The 15158-nt window shown below is 42.7% G+C and overlaps 1 protein-coding gene across 1 annotated transcript in view; it reads right to left on the bottom strand.

Moving 5' to 3' along the window:
• ZDHHC9 (zDHHC palmitoyltransferase 9) overlaps positions 1-14505 on the bottom strand; it is a 301663-nt gene extending 287158 nt beyond the window's left edge. The window contains exon 1 of the mRNA XM_078688445.1: positions 14362-14505. The gene's annotated coding sequence lies outside the window, so the exon portion shown is untranslated. The remainder of the gene's footprint in view (positions 1-14361) is intronic.
• Between the last annotated feature and the right edge of the window lie 653 nt (positions 14506-15158).

A 15158-nucleotide genomic window follows, 5' to 3' on the forward strand; every position in this document is an offset into this window, starting at 1 on the left:
AGGCAACATTTAGCAGCGCCTAGTTCTGAAGCACTAAGAACTGCCAACACATTTCCGCAACTTCTACTGGCCAGATGCAATTGATTTTGACAGGCTTTTTTTACTGTACTCCCGCGCATTGTCAAGCATCAGTAAAGGAGATCGTGGCTTCTAGAATGCAAGTAAACCTGGCACGGAGCACACACATATTTTGGATGAAGCACTAGCAAAAGATTTACCCTGCCACAGGTGACTGTGTTTCTCAACACGATCGGGCACATGCATCATTGCTTTTTGCATTCTCAAACGGTGCGAATTCCAGAATTCGTCCGTTTGCGAATGCAAAAATGAGTTTTGGGATGCATTAAACATGGTACAATTTTCGCACATTTAGGAATTGCTATGTCATGTGCGAATTCTTACAATTATTCGCATAAAGTGGAAATCGCTCTTTTTGACCAAAAAATGGCATTCATCAAAAATCGCTATTAGAGAATTTCATTAAATTAGCAATTTGCATTTCTTAAAATAAGAAGTGGTCTGAGGTGGTGGTATTTTTTTTCGCTAATGGACAACAAGTGACACTGATTCCAAAGGCATATAAGGGGAACACCAATGGATGTCAGTAGCACTTGCCATGGCTGCAGTCATTATATTTGGACGTAGGCGGAGAATGAGAGCTGCAGCTAGGAGGAGAATGATCAGTGATAGGATATTTAGGCTGCGCATCACTTTATTGGGGCAGAGTGATCCAGAGATATATGACAAGTATAGGCTCAATGGTGATTCCATCATGGAATTGATACCTGATCTGGACCCATATTTACAAAAGCATACTCGTAGGACCCAAGCCATTCCCACACATGTACAGGTGCTTTGTTCACTTCACCTTCTTGCCTGAGGTTCATTCCAAGGTGTCATAGCCATTGCTGGTGGTGTGTCCCAGAGTTCTCTATCTAAATTTTTCAATAATTTTCTAGATGCTATGCTTCATAGGATAAGGCATTACATAACATTTCCAACTACTGCACAAGATTTACTCCAAACCAAGTTTACCACATGTAATTGGCTGCATAGATGGCACACATATTCCAATTTGTCCTCCTTCACACAATGAGTACATTTTTCGTAATATAAAATGTTACCATTCCCTGAATATTCAAGCCATATGTAATGCAAAAACTATAATTACTGACCTGGTAGCCAGCTTTCCTGGTAGTGCCCATGATTCCTACATTTTCAAGCAAAGTGCCATTCATGGAAGGCTGTTGGCAGGAGAATTTGGTGATGGTTATTTGCTAGGTAAGAAATTAGTTATGGAATTCTTTTAAATGTTTCAGGAATATTCTTACATTTTAAGTACTCATTTCTATTCTGTCTTATCATGACCTATAGGTGACAGTGCTTATGGAATAAGATCATTCATACTTACTCCCTATCTGACTCCAACTACTCGTAAAGAGCAACTGTTTAACCAAGCCCATATATCAACACGTAATGTAATTGAAAGAACTTTTGGAGTGATGAAATCAAGATTTCGCATACTTCACAAAACAGGTGGATCTTTACAATATCGCCCTGAAGTTTATTGTAAAATTGTTGCTGCTTGTGCAATGCTGCACAACGTTGCAACTAAGAGGCCTAGAATTGGATTTTGAAGAAGGAATGCCCAACAATGACAATCAACCCCCACAACCCCAAGCCAGAGTAAATGGTCCAGACGCTGCAGAGGGAAGGAGAAGGAGGGCTGAGATCACACAACATTACTTTTAATACAGGTATGCCAAAGACAATGTGATAATTTTGCATTTGCTTTTATTAATGTTTGAAAATGAATTGAAAGTAACATCTATGTCAACACCATTATCAGTCATGGTGGCATCTATACATAAGTAATTGTAAATTAATTAATAAGCATGTTCAATGAAAAGGACAATACTCAATGCCAAAAGCAACCTACTTCTTTCTTCCTCTGACCCATAAGGCTTTATTTGTTACATTTTCTTTAGCCATGGTCATTATTGTACCGTTCAAATTTTTCCTCATACTACGGCGTTCTACATTTTTGCCAGAACTCCCTTCCATTGGCACATCATCATTACTTGGAGTACAGTCCTCATCAACAGACAAGTCCAACATGGACACATTCTGTAATTTTTATGTTGAAGACATGAGTGATGACATACCTTTAGATATTTTAGAACAACATTTACTGAGGCCCTTCTGCATAGTTACTGCATTTCTAATCAGCTGTGCAGTCTGCAAGCACATTTTATTCATCACCCTACTACAAGTTTGAAAAGCCAAAACTGTCTGATTTGCCCTTCTTGGGTGCAGTAAAGATTGAGCATGCATGTTTGCACACATTTTGTCCATAGATGCAGCAATTTTGTTAACATTTTTAGCAGTCTTTTCATTTGCATCATCCATGTGTGCAGATATCTCCATTAAACTTCTGTTAATGCCACTCACATCATCAGTCATGCTAATTAATTTCCTTTTGATAACACGAATATCCTTTCCTTGTAGACGGTGAATTTTGAGGAGTTTAAGTTCAACAGCACTGGCACTGATGTCCACCTCATTATTGGATCTACGCTGATCCTGACGTCTCCTGCGCCTGAAAAACTGCTGCAGTCTATGGCGTCTGTGACCTTGTGTTTGAAGTGGTGTTGGGTTTTGGGGAGCCTCTTGGACTACTAAATTTTCATTTTGAGAGACTTCACTGTCTGAATCTGGCAGCTGGCGTATTCTTTGACGTGAATTAACTCTCTGCACTGTTGGTGAAAATGCCTCTGAGTTATTATCAATAGAATTTAGTAAATCATCTGTGCATGACTCTGCAAAGTCTAAGAACTGGGTATCCAGATCAGCATCTATTAAGAATACAATAGAGAATTTACTTTACTTTGTGTTTTTGAAATAATTTATTAAATTACTTAAATAAAGAACTCCTGAAAAAAAGACAGGTTTCCAATTTTTTTAAATGTGTCATTCAAAACTGTAAGAGTAGGTGTTTTTTGAATTTTGAATAAGACTTTTTATGAAAACTCAGTTTCAAAAACTACAAATACCACAATGCATTGCTGCTTCCATCAAAAAAACAGTATTTACTTAACTTTCAAGGATTGTAGGGGAGGGAAAACTGTATTTCATTTACTATTGACTTTAATGGACAAGGAGGTAAATTTAAAAAACATGAGTCATGTTTACCTTGAGCGGTACCTGGTAGGTCAGAAGTGTCAATATCCAATAAGCCAATGACTGCCTCTGTAGTAAGTGTCCCTTCCACAAGATCATCCAGGGGTGTGTTTGGCTTGTCTTTTGGAGGTCCGCCACCAGTCTTCTTGGCCGTCTTCATCCGCGTCGCAAGTATTTCTTTTGCGCGACTGCGCAAATCATACCACCTTTTCTGCAAATTTGTAATGTCCCTATGTGCCACTCCTACAGCGTTGACTTTGGCTTGGATTGCCAGCCACAGCTTCCTTTTCACTCCTTCTGGCACTTTGAGGGACATTTTGGCAAATAGTTGATCTTGCCTAGCTGTGACCTCCTCTATTAGAATCTCCAACTCTAGGTCACTGAATTTGACCTTTCTTTTCCTAGTGTTACTATCCTCAGAAGCATTCACAGGATCCATTGCAGTGGAACAAAAAGACAGGCTCCTCCACCTCCAACAGCCACAGCTCCAACTGCCAGTACACTCTGAGGCATTTCAAATGGAGAATCAGATGTACTTAATTGTTTTCCAGGCTCACTGGCAGCACCTTCATTGAGATGCATCATGTGTGCGTTATCGCAATTTGCGATAATGCAATATGCGAATTCGCTATTAAGAATTCGCATAATTTATGCGTTTCGTTAGAAATTGCGATTTTTACCGATTCGCATAAATTATGCGAATTTGATGATGCATCCCATTTTGCGATTCCTTATTTGCGATTCTCTAAAAATCGCTAATAAGGAATCGCTAACACACACGATGATGCATGTGCCTGTACGTACACAACAGCTTAGTGGGCGGTCAAAGTTAAAGCCAAGCACTCTGCCAGATATAGAAAATTCGATGCCGAACAGGCAGGAAACAAATCTGAGGACAAGCAGGTACAATTTGGGCCCGTCTATGAGAGGCAGTCAAATGCCAGGTGACACTCAAAGTGGTTTAAGGGACAGTGTAGCTTCTGACTTGGTGGCAGTATCTGCCAAACCTTCAAGGTCAGCAAGGGCATCCCAATAAGGGGGAGTGCCACAGCAGCAGACAATTGTTTCCTGGCATTTCCTAATTTTCATCTATGGCTGCCAGGTTGGGCAAAACGGAAGCAGAAAATGATAAGAAGCATTTGCAGTGCAATAGGTCTCACATTAACGAGAGTTTAAGCTATTAGCAATGTAATAGCTTAAACTCTCGGAAATGCGAGGCCTATTGCATTGCAAATATTTTTTTATAGCGCCCATTCGGCGATTTCACGAAGGCCGCACCCCTTTCTTTAAACACGCAGCATCTAAAGAAAGGGGAGTGTCTGACATTACAGTGAAAGCACATGAAAGCACAACATAGGCGCTTTGACAAAAAAAGCTTATGTTTGTCAAGTCGACAAACTGATTTTTTTGGGATAAAAGTGCGTACCTTTCTTTAGACGAGGTTTGTGTTAAGTAAGGGACATGGCATCTATGAATGTGAAAGCGCCACATGGGCGCTAGTAAACAATATAAATAAGGGTGGACGCTAAATGCGGACCGTGCCGCTAAAAATAAATAAGGCGCTGTAGTTAAAGTGGGCTGTGAGGTAGTGGGTGGCATAGGGGGAAAGCATTAAATAAAATAGTGCTCACTGACATAATTAGGGCTCCCGGTTTTCCGTTTAAACTGACTTTTTCATATAAATGCAGATAGAGAACTATTTTCCTTTGTATTTATATTTAGAAACAGCAAAGTACTAGCAAATGTTGCCACCCTGCTGTGCTCAAATCCAGAGTTAACTCGCCACACCCCTCTTTCAGGTGCTGGAAGTCCCTTCTAATCATTCCAATCAGGGTCATAAAGTGACCTACTGCCGTACCCCTGAACCAATCCTGGTCAGATCGAAGCAACACTTCGGGGCCACCCTCATAAAGTTTGCCCTTTATTTTTAAGACTCACTATTTCCTCCTTTTTACCTACACTTCGATCACCACCGGGCCACCGTGATTCCAGAAAGACAGCTCCGTGACGCCACAGTCTGCATTTGTTGCTGCCCCGGCCCGCCGGAATTCACGATCTGCAGGTATGAACTGGCAGCACCAGAGTCCGAAATCCTACCCTCTGTCCACCTTCCTCATGTGGGGGGGGGGGGGGTATGTGGTGTTCTTTTCACTTTGGGATGGGTGTGTTTTAACCTGCCAGTTTAGTTTGTCATTCCCTCTGTTCCTTACAGGTCCCTCGATGTAACTGTACAGGTCCGTGTAGAATCAATGGTGGCGTTTGTGCAGTTACACATGTGTTTTGGGGGCGTTTGTGTAGTGAATGTTGGGAGGGTGTCCTTACCCAGGTTGTGTGCAAAAGCCAGGGATGTTGCACAAGGTAATAGTTGTGTATAGTTGCAGCTCATAATTGTATCTCGACCAAGGGCGCATATTAAAGTCGATTATTTACATGCCATTAATGTTTTTTGTGCAACTGCAGTAGTACCTTTCACAAGCTGTAGGGCATTACGTTTCGAAGTCCATAACTTGGACGCTTAAGCCAGGCAAGGAAAGGAGGCAGAGACAGAACCAGTGGAAGCATATCCTTCTTTCATGAGGGTTGTTCAGCTTTTGCAAAAGCAAACTTCTTCATTGCATCGCAAGCTGTTCGGTATACATAAAGATAGGACAATAACAGCACCAGTTGATTCGCAGATGTCATCTTTACACTAAAATGAATCTATAACATTAATTCAGTTTGCTGACCATTCTGAAATGGATTGTTAATTTAAAACACGTTACTGTAGTCTAGGAGCAAACACTATGGACATTCCATTATTTCTTCAGTCAGTGTAAAATGCTAAACCAAGGAAATCAGCCTTACCACCCCAATCTCCAACTAATCAATGTGATTGAAGAGCATTTATCAATGTACAATATCTTTATGTTATGTTAAAAATGTTTCTAAAGCGCTCGAATACCCATAGGTGTCTTGGCGCTGTTTGAGTGGCAGTCAGGTGAGGGTAATTGGTGGGGAAGAGTGATTATGCATCTAAGAATTAAAAAGCCAGGTTTTTATTAGCTTCCTGAAATCCAACAATGTTGGAGCTGCTTTGATGTTTATAGGTAAACTGTTCCACAGGGCAGGGGCTTCGGTGGTAAAACTGCCTACCCGTTTTTGTCTCTTGTACCTGGAGCAGGGCATTGTCATGGCATTTTTAGAGCGAAGTTCTCGATTAGGGACATACCATGAAACAGATTTTTTTAAATAGCAAGAGCCTTCATTGTGCAGGGCTTTGAAAGTAAGGCATAATGTCTTAAATTTGATGTGTTTTGCAACCTTCAGCCAATGCAATTCCTGGATGGTAAATGAAACTGGGTGGAGAAGTGTGGCTCAATGGTTAGAGTGGCAGACCCTGATGCAGAGGTCTAGCCCGGGACCAGGGTTCAATTCCCCGCCTCGGCGGGTCTTGGGCTCAAAAATTCCACGGACCTGATAATTCTCGCCTCGGTGCCTATTCCAATCATGGAGTGCAACTCTGGGTAATAGCTTGCTTAATCTCCACAACGGCCCCCACAACGCTAAGGATGCCTGGCCTCCACCTTGGGTGTGCCCAGGAGTGGACACCTCACAGGGAAAGCCAGGATGGGTTCCACAGCGGTATTCGTAGAAGCGCCTTGAGACCCTTGCGGGTGAGTAGTGCGCTATACAAGTATCAATTTACATTTACAATTTAGGCAAGTCGAAAACAAGCCTGGCTGCAGCATTCTGTACACTCTGGAGTTTCTTCATATGTTGTTTTTGAAGTTTGGCAAGAAGACCATTGCAGTAATCCAATTTCGATAAGATCAATAAAGAGACAACTGTTTTTCTGGTGGTCATAGGGATAAACAGAAGAATCTTTTTAATGATCCTTAGGGTGTTAAAACTAGCCGAGACGACCGAGCTGATGCGTTGATTAATTCATACAAAAAAAATCTCGGCTGTAAATCGGGAAGTCTCAAAACCTGCATTCTAAAGAAGGGGAGGCAGCTTGCGTTCTTGCTGGCACCCCGCCCCTACTTAGTTCAGTACGCATCAGATATACCCTCTCTGTCGTGGGCTGCACCAAGAGCTGCTCCAGAAGCTGTACATCTACCAGCCTCCTGCAACCCTACCCCTCTATCTCACTGTGCTGCAGGTCTTCACTCTTTTCCGGAAGCCGTCCCTGCTGCAACTCCCCCTATGCATGCTGTGCCACCCCCCCAGTCTGCTGGCTGTTACCCTACAGCTAAACAGTAATTTGAAATGTTGCCTTACTTTAATCTTTCATGGGTCCCCTGATAGAGCCAGCTCTGTTCTGCAGTCTTGCCCTAATGACCGTGAATATTTCTTAAAAAGAGTGCTTAGCTACAGTTTTTATTTAATTTCTTTTTAATATGGAATAAGCATGTGTTTCAGCTTTTCATGCTCTCTTTGGCCAGGTCATAAGAGAGCACAGTAACACTCCTCCAAATTCTAAATGTGTTTATATCTATTAATCTGGGATAGTGAGGTGTGTTTTCAATATTGTTGTAACACAACAGCAGCTTATTTATAATACTGAAAATAAGTCGATGTGACACCCTTCCATTTTACATGGGGGAGGTATGTTTTGATCTAAATGTCTGTAATAGATTCTCACCCATATTAACTCATCTGCGTTTAATGCCCTTATGGTGTTTACTGTTCATGGTGCTTACATGCGTGTTTGCGTGTATGCAGTCTGCTAGCTTCTGTCATGCACATGTGGTCGTTGTGTTTGTGGTTTGCACCTCGTCCTAGTTTTGCGCTGTGTGCGGGACGGAGGACCATGCTGAAACTTATACTGGTGTAACATGTGACATATGGAGTTTGTAGGAGGTCAGTCTGCACTATATGCGAGGGGTCAGTGTTCACTTTGTGTGTCTTGCTTTCAGTGTGTTGCACTCCGACTAGCCTGCTGCTGCAAGGTCCTGACGTCACTGTATGTTTAACACTAATTAAGGTAAGCCTGTTAAGTTTAGGGTTCAATACTTCCTTGAGGTTTACCTTTGTACTTCCATGTAATTATTAGCACACTCTTTAAAAGAGAGGTTGTCACTATATGACTCCACACCTGACCATAGAGTGAACTGTGTCATACTGACCCCTCCGTCGAGCAGCTGAGTGGACTAATATTGAGTCAGTGCAACTGTGTGCGACCTCATGGTCACAGTTTTGAATCTGGTGGGCCCACTCAGCCTTTCATCCTTATCAGGTCGATAAAACGCCTAGCTTTAAGTCAGTATGGTGTACGCCTAAGGTGAGGGTAACTCTTCAAAGCAAAGCACATCATAAAACAAGTTAGAAAAAAAACACAAAAAAAAAAAAAAAAAAACACTTTGTCAAACTGTCTCCCCACTGGAAAAACTAGAATTTGAAACCTCAGATAAAGCTTTTTTTACTCCGAGGGAAGCCGAACAATAAGGCAACCACCGCTGTGAGTATTTCTGCTCTAAGGGGCTAATTTCAAAAGTTATTCTTTTTCATAATTTGGCCATGATGCCCTTGTGCATCATTTATTTTTGTGATTTGACTGATAGATTACCAATATCAAAAAAGATTGCGGAGGTCAGATTACGGAGCACGTCACCATTGCCCACACTCCCTGCATCAGCAGAAGAACGAGCGGGGGATACTTCTTCTATCTCACAGCAAAGACATTGTCCTCCAACTCAAGACCGGCCCATCTGTTCTGGAATTTCAATATTATCTTAAGCTCTGGCTATTTGAAGGAGTCTCTCGTACCCCACAAGTGCCTGGACACCCTCTCTGGTGATTAACGGATCTCTACAAATCAGCTCATTGAGTGTTTGTGTGAATATATCAACTAAGGAACCATTGGTGTAAAATATATATATATATATATATATATATATATATATATACATATACACATATATACATATACACACACACACACACACACATATACATATACATATACATACACACACACACACACATATTATTGCCATCTTCAATTGTACCGAGCTGGCTTCTCTCTGCTCCTCAAAAACATGAAACCGAATTGGTTATCTTGAAAGGAGTGGACCTATTTTGATAAAGAAGAAATCATTCTTGGGTCTGGCGATAACTGACTGAGCCCTCCATCTTTGAGTGGGGAGGTGTTTTTTTCCACAGGAGCACCTCTTGCAGCTTGTCCCATTCCTGTTATTTGATTTCTGTGGCTTGGTCTGCTCCCAGCATTGGACTGCAATGAACCACTCTTTCTCCCCCTCTGCTTCTCGTCTGCTCCCTGTTGGTCAGTGATGGTGGGTGAGAGGCAGCCATGTCACCCCTTCTGATGGCCCTCGCAGTGGTATGCTTGTTTTCGGCAGAGTGTATCCGTCCCGCTGCTTTACGGAGCCTGGACATAAAACCTCCTGTGGGTTCCTCACTCGTTTCATATTGGACTGCCTATGTTCGGGCCCGGTGGGATAGACTAACCTCGGGTCCTCCCTTGTTTAGGCCGGTCTACTAGACTTTGAACTCTCCTTCCTATTACTGTCTGCCTTATTCCCTATCCCCCTCTCCGCGTTGCTATGTTTAACTGTGATCTTTCCCTTGCTCCACTGCATTTTGAGTGGAGGACATTGATGTATGTATCCTGTGTACTGTCCACGTTCTCCCTTATGTAAAGCACTCCAATACCTACGGGTCTAGCCAGCGCTATATAAAACTCCTAAAATAAATAAATAAAATTTGCAACTAAAAATGTACAAGCTAAGATCAACGAGAAACATTGGCGGCTTTCAATGTCTTTGGGTAAAAATTCCTACATATCTGTATCCAATTCCGCAGTGCAGATAATGGCTTAGTGTTTTGTCCTGGTCACATACAGTATTTTAAAACATCAAACCAATGACTGCTTAATTGCTGAATCCTTACATTTATAGAGATGGGTCGCAAACGCAAGGACATTGATTACGTACAGGAGTACGCAGATTTTGAAGCCGTATCCCTTAAAGCAATGAAAATGTTCACCTGCAAGTCATGTCGAACAAGTGTTGACATTGAAAACAGGGCAACAGATAATATCAAAGCCCAACTGAGGAGTAAAACCCATGAGAGACTTTCTTCTCCAGTTGTAAAGAAGGCCCATACGGAGCAAATGACCACGGAGGAATTCACAACTCGTGCAAAATACTGAAGAGGCTGCAAATATCCTGCACCAGGTTGTGAAAGTTCTGTGTGAAGGTGGTGTTCCACTTCACCAGACTGATGGTCCAATTGGAGAGCTGATTAGGCAGCTGTGCCCGCAGCAAGGACAATGTGGAAATCCAGCCATATGAAAAATATCTCCCTGAAGTGTTTGAAGCCCAGCTTGGAAAAATGTCACGCTGTAGCTAATGTCCCTATCTCAAACAATTGGCAAAACAAAGAGGTGCATGGTGATCCAGCCATTGGAACATTGGTCACATATTACAGTGATGATGAAGAAAAAGGTCGCCGCTCAGCCTTAGTTGATATCACTGAATCTAAGAAGTATAATTCTGCTAAAATTGCCTTAATTGTATACAATGGGCTTCAAAAGTTGGGTACATCATGGCATGACCTTGTTGCAGTATGTTCTGATTCTGCATCCTATATGACAATGGCAGTAAATGATTTAAGCGATGCTCAGAGCCTAATTGAATTCATATACAAGATGCAGGTCATCTTATACATGCTGCTGTTTCCTATGCTCTGTCTCAGCCTGAGAACCGGGACATGCATGATTTTGTTATAAAGACTGGAGCAGTCTTAAAGTATGCACAAAACTTAACACATTTATTCTCAAGAAATGTAGACGTAAAATGAGATATCCAAGGGTGGTTGTTGTGATCCGATGGTTCAGCTGGTATGAGAGAGCAGCAAGACTGTTGGAAATATGGCACTACTTCCTTACTTTTGTAAACAATGAAGAAACCACTAGATCCAAAATTGATCACCTACGAAAACAACTCTGCCCCAATGGTGCAAACCACCAATCTTCCTATGTGAAGTTGCATTTCATTGTTAAAACTCCCACTGGTATCATCAACATTCAGAATAAGCTGGAGTCAAAAGAAACACATGTCCACCAAATATATTCAGCCATATTTGTTGACATGGCTTGGTCATTGGAGCAAGACTTTATGTAGGACCCAATGACCACCAGTCTATTGCAAATGTTACCACAAAAAAAATGCCCTAAATAAAGAGATGATTATTTTTAAAGATGCACTGAAAACAAGTGGGATGCTGTCCAAGGTCGTAACATAACCGGGAAAATGAGTTACAGCTCTTTTTGGAAACGGGTTACCATGCTGGATCCATTCAAGAAAGTTTAGTTTAGTCAGGATTTCAATGATTACAAAGATGTGTTAATGTTGGTTGGAGCTTCTGATGACATAATGAATGTTGTTGAAGAAGAATTCAACAAATATTTCATGCACAATATTCCACACAAAAAACATCAGTGCAATGACTTATGGCTGGCAGTCTCAGAAGCAAGAATGGCTAACACTGTGTAATCTTTCTTGAATGTTTTGGCCATTCCAGTATCATCAGCAAATACTGAATGGGTTTTCAGTGGTCTTCATTTCATTAACAAACCAGAAAGATTCTCAATAGGTCCTCAAAGTCACTAGAAATGCACATGTCCCAGTAGTACAATAGCAAAATTTCAGATGAATGTATTGTGTTGACCAATAACAACCGAGCATGTGTGCAGTGTCAATTTTAATAAATGTGGAAAAACACTAGCTGTAGCATCGTTTTTTACTTGTGGCAAAAATTAATGTGGATAAATACAGATAACATGCCCGAACATAAATATTAGATAAATACAGACGGAAATGGCAAAAAAAGAAATACCATAAAACCAGGAGCCCTACTTATAAAGCAGCCCATGTAACAATGCCAGTAAAAAGACCAGTCCGCATGGGAGATTACAAATGAAGACAAGGTTGTACCAAGGAGGGATTAACAAACCTAATAAAGACTCGGAAGCTAGCATTTAGGAAGGACAAGGACACAAGCCAATTAAAAATATGGGTGGGGCCTCAGTATTGCATGCGCTGCCTCGACCTAAAAACTGCAAGAATAAATTCCCATACCACATTAGGGGTGTGGGGCCAAAGGTTGCCACAGAATCCAAGAAAGTTAACAGCACCTTGAGACCCTTACGGGTGAGTAGCGCGCTTTACAAATGTTATGATTGATTGATATTAAGGCAAATTATACAAATGACAAAGATGGGTTAGATGCAAACAAAGCGAGAGAGCGTAAAGGAAGGAGGCTAGGTAGAATGCAAATAAGGAAAAAAGAAAATAAAAGGAAGATGAACAAGGTGCAAAATATAGTAAAAGGGAAAGAAAGCAACGAGGGAAGGAAGAAAAATAAAAGAAGGGCAAGCTGGAAAGAAGAACACGCAAGAAAACAGAAAAAAATTGAAGCATTAAATAATGGAATGAATAAAAAAAAAAAACGTTGGAATGAGAATAAGGACAAGAATATTATAACCAAAAAAAAGGAAGGAACATGCAAATAATGTAATAATTAAAAAAAAAATTAAAGCGGACAAAAAGCTAAAAAGAAATAGAACAGAAAACTGGACAGAAGAAAGAAGGTATGCAAATAAATAATGGAAAAAAGCAGAGAAAAATGAAAGTAGTAAATGAAAAGAATGTAATAAATCAGCAATACTAAATATGCCGTTTTCGACCACATTCTTTCAAAATCATGCTGTAAAAGTACCATTTGCACTATTTCTCTCAAATTTTATTTTAGGGCTCAATTCCCATTAGTAGGAATGGTCTGGAGCGCTTGCTTTGCTCAGTCATTTGCTGCCAAACAGCTCAAAGTGGGGAGTATTTTCTTTTTCTGCCTACTCTCTTGGTCCTCACAAAGACAGAATATGATGGACGTAGCCAGCCTCATATCGCGATAGCCTTTGAAAGACCTCCCTTACGGGTGGCGGACTTTGGTTCCATCGGCCTCGCAGACAATCGTATAACGCTATCAATTGAACTCAAGTCTGCTTCCGGTATAAGTTGTCATATACGGTTGCATTTTAATTGGGCCACAAGACAGTCTGCTTCCGGTACAACCTGCAATGCACAGTTACATTTTAATTGGCTGTCTCTAGAGGCATAAACAAATATCCAGGAATCAAAAACAGTTAAAAGGGGTTTCCTACTAGATAGGGTATTTTAATGAGCTTCAGAAACATTTGTAGGTTATGCTCATAGTTGAGCTGCACGGATTCGACCACCTCTGCTCGCTTTACTATTTGTCATTCACCGCTGATGTGTGAGAAGTTCACGCAAGGCGAGATGGTTTTCCCCTATATTAGGCACTGCGCCTCCCTTGCCCCGGTACTTCACCTGGAGCCCATTGTAACATCCCTTATCACCTTTCTTCTTGAAAATGTTTTTAGGGGGTGGGAGTGTCTTGCACAGCGGGTGATGTCTGGGTGGCTTTAAACGCTTCCTGCCTTGACTGTCGGGTGGGTGATTGTCCCTCAGACACACCTATAAGGCGCACTGTAAGTCGGAGGCCTTGACGAGCCCTGGTAACATCGCCACCTTTGCTATACTAGGGAGGAAGCTCGTCTCTCTAGCACTGATAAGTACCTGGGTGGTTGGTATAGGGGACACGCTCTGCAGAGCGGCCACCGTATGCCACCGCCATGCGTTCCCCGGGTTGGCCTGCTTTGTCACCGCACTGCCCGATGCCTCGGGGGTCCAAGGATGTGGGTGCGGTCGGAGTTCTTTGTAGCTGTCTCGGTAGCCACGACTCCGTGCGATGACAAATCAAAACACCAAAAAGGCACTTCCGTGCCAGGGGAGTAGCAGGACGGGTGCCCACCGCCTGTGCGGGAGGTGGAGCCGACTGCACTCTCGCCCGCCTGCAGCAGACGCCCGAGCGGACCGGACATCCCCGGGGAAGGGTACACTGAGCCAGGGCTGTGAATGAGTAGCCCACGCCCCTGTGGGGACCGAGCCAGGCAGCGCCCTTGGAGTCTACGTACAGCACCGGAAGACCCAGCCCCAATGACCTCACAGACACAGCTGTGACCCCCGACTCCTGAGGTCAGCAGGTCACACGTGCTGCGTACCGACCACGCACAGAAAAGCTAGCGGGCTCGCTCCTTTGCCGCGCCCCCTCCCGTCGTTTCCACCCCGGCAGCATCCCACCAGTGCAGCTTCCTACCTCCAGCTCCTCGGAGTGCGTGTCTGAGGGCGCCTGCCTAGCCGCTGCGGCTCTGGAGGGCTGCTGACCCGAGCCTCCCCGCCCTGCTGCCTCCAGGCTCTCAAGGAAACGGATACCTGTTTAATCGATGGCTCTTGACGTCACAATCAAAAAAGTCGAACCGTTGTTTCCATTGGGCGTTCACAGACGCAGATCCCGCCTCTTCTCTCGCGTCCAAGATATCCATTGGGCGGCATTTGTGCGTTGTGATGAAAGGAGAAATTCTGTCGGGCCCTAATGCTCTCGGGTTGCGCTACTGTTTCCCGACAATACGTGACGACTCTGAGTGCTGGAATGGGGAGGAGGTGACACACATACCGAAAAACCTCCGTACTGTCAAACACTGCATCTGATGACTTGTGATATACCTCATTTGGCCAACCATGCCCATAAATTAATCTAAAATAAAGGGTATCATAGGGGCAGCACCCCCTCATCTCTAACAATAATGTTGGTGAGAAGAAATGTGTACGAGAGACAGTTTATATTGACTCGGCCCTTCAAGGCACTTTTAAACCAACAGGGATAAACAGACTCCAAGGGGTCCATGTAGGAGCACATAATCAGTGGGCAGATTTTCCTCTGAGGCAGTTCACATTTTTATCATTAATAAGGGAATTGTATCTCAGAGTAAATAATAACCAGTTTGCTGAAAGGAAATTTCAGCCTGCTTACAAAGCTTCAGTTAGTACACTAGTAAGGCAGAGATATGAAAGGGCTGCCTTCAGAACACTTGTTGTGCAGCCTGTGTCTAATAG

Source organism: Lissotriton helveticus, chromosome 4_1 (assembly GCF_964261635.1).
Source record: "Lissotriton helveticus chromosome 4_1, aLisHel1.1, whole genome shotgun sequence".
In the NCBI taxonomy this organism is placed as follows: Eukaryota; Metazoa; Chordata; class Amphibia; order Caudata; family Salamandridae; genus Lissotriton; species Lissotriton helveticus.